Source organism: Dipodomys ordii, unplaced genomic scaffold, assembly GCF_000151885.1.
Source record: "Dipodomys ordii isolate 6190 unplaced genomic scaffold, Dord_2.0 Scaffold67, whole genome shotgun sequence".
Lineage (NCBI taxonomy): Eukaryota > Metazoa > Chordata > Mammalia > Rodentia > Heteromyidae > Dipodomys > Dipodomys ordii.
The window spans coordinates 624,149-630,148 of NW_012267283.1; positions in this window are offsets into that span (position 1 = coordinate 624,149).

The window sequence follows — 6,000 nt, forward strand, 5'->3', positions numbered from 1 at the left end:
ATTGTTTTATAACTATCTGTTGACTCACCTTGGGTTGGAATGAAGCAGATCATTCATCCTTAGGTGGGTGGAGTACTCTGGTGTCCACTAAGGCTGTTCACCTGTATGCTGGAAAGCTTAATTACAATGAAGGAATGCTCTCTCTTAGAGACCCTGAGAACCTATCCTCCATTTTACATCCCTTGGCATTTATCATCTCTCATGGCTACTACATATATCAGTGGGATTCAGAAGATCAAGTGTTTGAAGTCAGCCCAGGAAGTTAGAGTGACCCCCCCTCTTTTTTTTTTTTTTTGGTTCCGGTTGTGGGGCCTGAACTCTGGGCCTGGGCGCTGTCCCTCAGCTCTTCAGCTCAAGGCTAGTGCTCTACCACTTGAGCCACAGCGCCACTTCCGGCTTTTTTCTTTTTTTTGCTTATGTGGTGCTGAGGAATTGAACCCAGGGCCTCAGGCATGCAAGGCAAGCGCTCTACCACTGAGCCACCTTCCCAGCCCCCCTCTCTCTTTCTCTCTCATACACACACACACACACACATATACATACACATCTTTGCATTGGTACAGTTGGAAAGACCCCTTCAGGACATGTCTGGAATGAGCTGGATTTCACCATTGCAGGCGCAGGATGTAAATGTTTTAATTCACTTAGCAGAGACTTCGCTTTGAGCTCTGTAACACCCTGTTCACTTCAGGGCACACTGCCACTTTGGAAAATGGTTTCTCAGATTCAGCCACCCAAGAACTCAAAGGCCACTGTCCAAGAAGGCCTGGTTACCACTTGAGCTAGCATCAGACTTTGATGCCACCCTCATGATATTATGGCAACATAGACCACAAGAGATCAAGACCACTTTTTAAAGGTGACAAAGGAATTTATTGCTGGAGATCAGAACCAGGCTTGTGCCAGAAGGAAGTCTGGATCTGGAGGGAGAGGAAACCTAGCATTTTTATATTGTTGTAAGGTAACTCCGTTGTGAGAAACAGAGAAGCCACATTTTGAGAGGTTGAATTGGGAGTGTTTATGGGAAAGCTGGTGACTACAGGTAGATTCTTATCACAAAGACTTGTAACCCACCGGGCACCAGTGGCTCATACCTGTAATCCTAGCTACTCAAAAGGCTGAGATCTGAGGATCGCAGTTCAAAACCAGCCGGGGCAGAAACATCTGTGAGACTCTTATCTCCAATAAACAACTAGAAAACCCGAATACTGTGGCTCAAGTGGTAGAGCGCTCGCCTTGAGCTGAAGAGCACAGGGTCAGCACCCAGGCCCAGAGTTCAAGCCCCACGACCGACCAAAAAAAAGACTTGCAACCCCTCAAATACACTTAACACTGTTAGAAAACTGAGCCATGAGATCAGGAGAGAAAAGAGTAGAAAAGCAATGCCAACAAACCAGATCAACTCAAATGGAGAGCTGAAATGGGATCCATGGTGACCAGAGAAGAGCCAGGAGCCAGGACACACAGACACACAGACACACAGACACCTAATGGTGCCTGAGCTGGTCTGGGCCTAAATAGGGGCAGGGGGCAGGGACACAGGGAACTTGAGAGTCTCACAAGTTCAAAGCCCAAGACTGACAAGTCCAGTAACCTATTGTTCAATTCCCCCTCCCCACAACACCATGCCTCTAGGAATTCAGGCACGCCCATCACCTAGGAGGTGGGACTTCACCTTCCACCACCATGAAGACAAGATGGCACCAGTTAAACCCGGAAACTGGGTGGGGCCACATCCTAGCCACTGGGTTAACTTTGTCTACATTAATGGTGCTGGTTTTGTAAGCATGCACCACCATACTCAGTTATTTGGCTTCTTTTTTGAGGGGAAAAAAGTGAAATAAGGAGATTGGGTCTAACTGGTGCCATCTTGCCATGTGGTAGATAGGTAATTGGGTTTAACTGGTACCATCTTGTTTTAGAGGCAGGTAAGTTCCACCTCCTGGTGATGGGTATGCCTGAATTCCTAGAGGCAGGGTGGGGACTTGGACAATAGGTTACCAGACTTGTCAGTCTTGGGCCATGAACTCTCAAGCTGCCTGTGACCCTGCCCCCTGGCCAGGACCCTATTGAGACTCAGACAAGCTCAGGTGCCATTACACCATGCCTTGTGTCTCCTGGCTCTCCTCTAGTCACCATGACATTCCACTTCAGCTCTCCATTAGAGTTGATCTAGTTGGTTGGTAATGGCTCAGTTTTCTAACAATGTTAAGTGTACTCAAGGGGCTGCAGGTCTTTGTGATAAGAGTCCACCTGCAGTCACCGGCTCTCCAATAAAGACCCAATTCAACCTCTCAAAATGTGGCTTCTCTGTGTCTCGTGACTAAGTTCCCATACAACAAAAGGGGAACTGTTAGGTAGCTTGGAATAAAAAGTAGTGAACATAAAATGTAGCAGATAACATGTGCTCCACCATGGCGCTTCTTCCCAGAGTACCTTGTGTTCCCACTCAAACATTTCTTCCCCAAATGTCCTGAGTGTCTGTTCAACCAATGGAAAGAGCTGGGGTTGCACATACAGGAGCCAGCAAGTAATCAGAGCAAAACCCAAGAGAGAAGATACAGGAGGAGCCCTGTACTATAACAGCCACTCTCCCAGAAAACTTGGGAAGATTCATCTTTTCGGGGGCCCTTCTCTTTCAAGAGTCTTTTGCTACTTTCATTGCTTTTCTTTTGCTTTGAACTAAACTTGCTCTCTCTGCTTTAACACTTTCCTACCTTTTGATTCTTCAGTGGGTTGAGGAAACAAATCCACACCCCTAGATGGCATTATTTGGAGGACCATCTGTGGTATGAGGAGGAAGGTCATGACCCAGATACCATTGCTGACTCAGATGTCTGTTTCTGACTCAAATTTGTTTTTGTGTGTGTCTCAATGCCAACAAGGCTGTTTCTGCAGGAGGTAAGAACTGTCTTTCCCATCTCTGTCCAGGTCAAGGGCATGTAAGTTTGTTCCACACTGCAAGTGTTTTTTCCTACTGCTTGGACTCATTTTTTTAGGGCCTCTCTCTTAGAAGAGTCTTCTGCTGTGCTTCTTTCACTCCCCTGGCCTCATTCCCATTATTCCCTTCCTGGGCTACTTGCGTAGATTAAAACCCAAGTATATTTGTATGATCAAAGAGTTGATCCTGGTAGTGGCAATCATCTTCATGGCCTACAATTAGGGACCACAGAGGGTCTAAGTAGAGTTAGGATGAGATTCAGGGCCTTGCAATTGGCTTGGTCGCTGATTTCATGTCAATCATGAGTATTGTATAGTAGATGGTTCTAAATGCAGGAAAACTTTTTATTTGTCCACTTCCTCACGTTAGCCTCAGGAAGTCTCCCAGTGTGAGTGTCACTCACTAGCCCTCTATTTATCTAATAATTCTCTCTGCTACATGGCAACCTCAAAACATTCAGAACCCCTACCACACACCTGTTGTCTGAGTTGTTGAGTTGGGATGTCATGTCCACTTCTGCCTGAGGTAATGGCTACAAAATCTCCAAATAGAAGCGGAATAGCAGATATCTTTTAAAATTCATTCATTCATTTTATTCTATTTTTGACAGTACTAGAATCTAAACTCCAGCTGTGAGCAAAAAAAAAAAGTACACACCTGGGTGCATCCAGGCCCTAAGTTAAAGCCCTAAACCTGGCACACACACACAAAAAAAAAAAAAGAGGAAGAGGAGAAGGAGAAGGAGGAGGAAACAGAGGAAAAGGAGAAAGAGGAGATAACAAAAACAGAGACAGGCAAGTGATCGCTAAGTGCATACCAGCACTGAGGAGGGAAAGACTGGAAGTTCCTGTTTCAGGCCACCTGGGCCACAGCCTTGCCTAAAAAAAAAGCCAAAAATAATCACCAACTACAAAAGGTACCCCGCTATATACAACAACAACAAACATAGAAAAAAAAAACAAGCAAATAGATTTGGTTGTTTCCTCCTGCCTCTTGGTTGTTTTGACCATCTGTGCCATCTCTCAGCAACCTGTTACCTCGAACTCTCAACGTTACCACACAACTCCCTGTCCCCTTTCTCCTCCTGCCTTCCTGAGCTCAGGTTTCCTTTCACGCCTGTCTTCTCAGCGATCTCAGTGGACTCACTGTATAGGATTTGTCCTCTATGTATTACCAATGCAGTGGTATCATGTGACAGGGGTTGCCAGGTATTGCCTACATGGACCAGGGCTCCTCCTTCATTCATGGGACCAGGACTCTTTTAATGGAGACTTTGTGCAACAAACAGTAGCTTGGCCTTCTCTCTCCCTTTTGTCCTACCTTCTGTCACATGCCAATAAAAACAAGAAAGACTTCATCAGATGCCAGCATCTGGATCAGGGATTTCACAGCCTCCAAAACCATGAGATAACAAACCTCTGTTCTTTATATGTCATCTGGTCCCGGCATTGTGTTACAGTAGCATTAAACAGACTAAAACTGATTACCTGTTGTTCATTTCCTCCAGCACCTCTACTTTCTATGCTTTGCTGGACTTGTCTATCAGCCTTTAAAACACACTCAAGACTCTCCCATCTTCAAGAAATAGAACTTTGCCTATTTCTCTATTTCTTGTCATCCCCTTCATAGCCAGGTTTCCAAAGAGAATTGTCTTAGTTTCTTTATCTTCCTACATTCAGCAAATCCCTCTACTATTCTGCCATGTGGTAGCACATCAAATCCGAACTTGCTTTAAATAAAAACCTGTAGTCCTCTCGAAACAGAGCACACTTCCTTGGTAATTGCAGTAGAAATCATAACACAGATGGCACTGAACACGCAATCCCAGCAATACCCTTTGGCTGGCAATTATATGCCAAGTGTCATCTCAGTTCTACAGCTTGTTTGCTGGGTTGCTTTCCCATCCGACATTCTCTAGGTACCTAGCATCCTAGCCTATTGCATTTGAATCCTGTATTTTGTATTTTTAAAAAAGAAAAACAAAACACCACACACACATATTTTTTAAAATCAAAAGAAGTTCTATGCTGTTCCCCAATCTGGGATTCCATTTGGGGGTCTTATGCCTCTCTCAGCCCTGATTGAGAATCACAGAGCCATTTTGAAAAAAAAAATTGTATTTCTTCTCTCTCTCTCTCTCTCTCGCCAGCCTGTCTGCCTCTGGGGCAGTGGCAGCCTCAGGAAGTACAGACAATAGAATGCAAACAGCCTTGCAATTAGGGCCTCAAAATGCCAGGTGACCTTTTTGCTTGGTGGAAATGTCACTGTCATGTTTCTCTTTTATTTTATGACTAAGAATGAATGTTATCACCCACAAGCTCTTTCCCTTCTGATTACCAGCCACCATATAAATTACACAGCTCCATGCAAATGAGTTTCCAGAAACTGCAGACTTATTTAAAGGGAGAAAATCCTTTAGGGACTAGTGAAGATAACACGCTGGCTGGTGAGTTCTTGGTGGTAACCAAGATAGCTACACAGCAAGTATCTTTTGGTTTTTATTTTTGAGACTGGTTCTTGCTGTGTAGCCTATGTTGGCCTTGAACTCTCAATTCTCCTGCCTCACCCTTCTGAGTGCTGGGATTACAGGTGGAGGCCACTGTGCCAGGCTCCCAACTATCTTTAGAGTGAAAAGAATTCAAAGATAAATAACTCTTATATATAGATTTTATTTTTTTTTGTTTTTGCTTATGTGGTGCTGGGGAATTGAACCCAGGGCCTGAGGCATGCAAGGCAAGCGCTCTACCACTGAGCCACCTTCCCAGCCCAAAGATAAATAACTCTTGACTCTCTATGGAAATTATCATTCATTCATGCATTTATGCATTCACTCAACATGCTTGGAAGTAAAGTATTATATAAGTTTCTGTAGTCACAAAGTCAAAAAAAACAAGGTTTCTGTGCCCTTATTAGTGAGAAATAAGGCTAAGCAGACATGTATTAAGTATTATATTACAAGGAGGGCTGGGAAGGTGGCTCAGTGGTAGAGCGCTTGCCTTGCATGCATGAGGCCCTGGGTTCGATTCCTCAGCACCACATAAGCAAAAAGAAAAACCCCG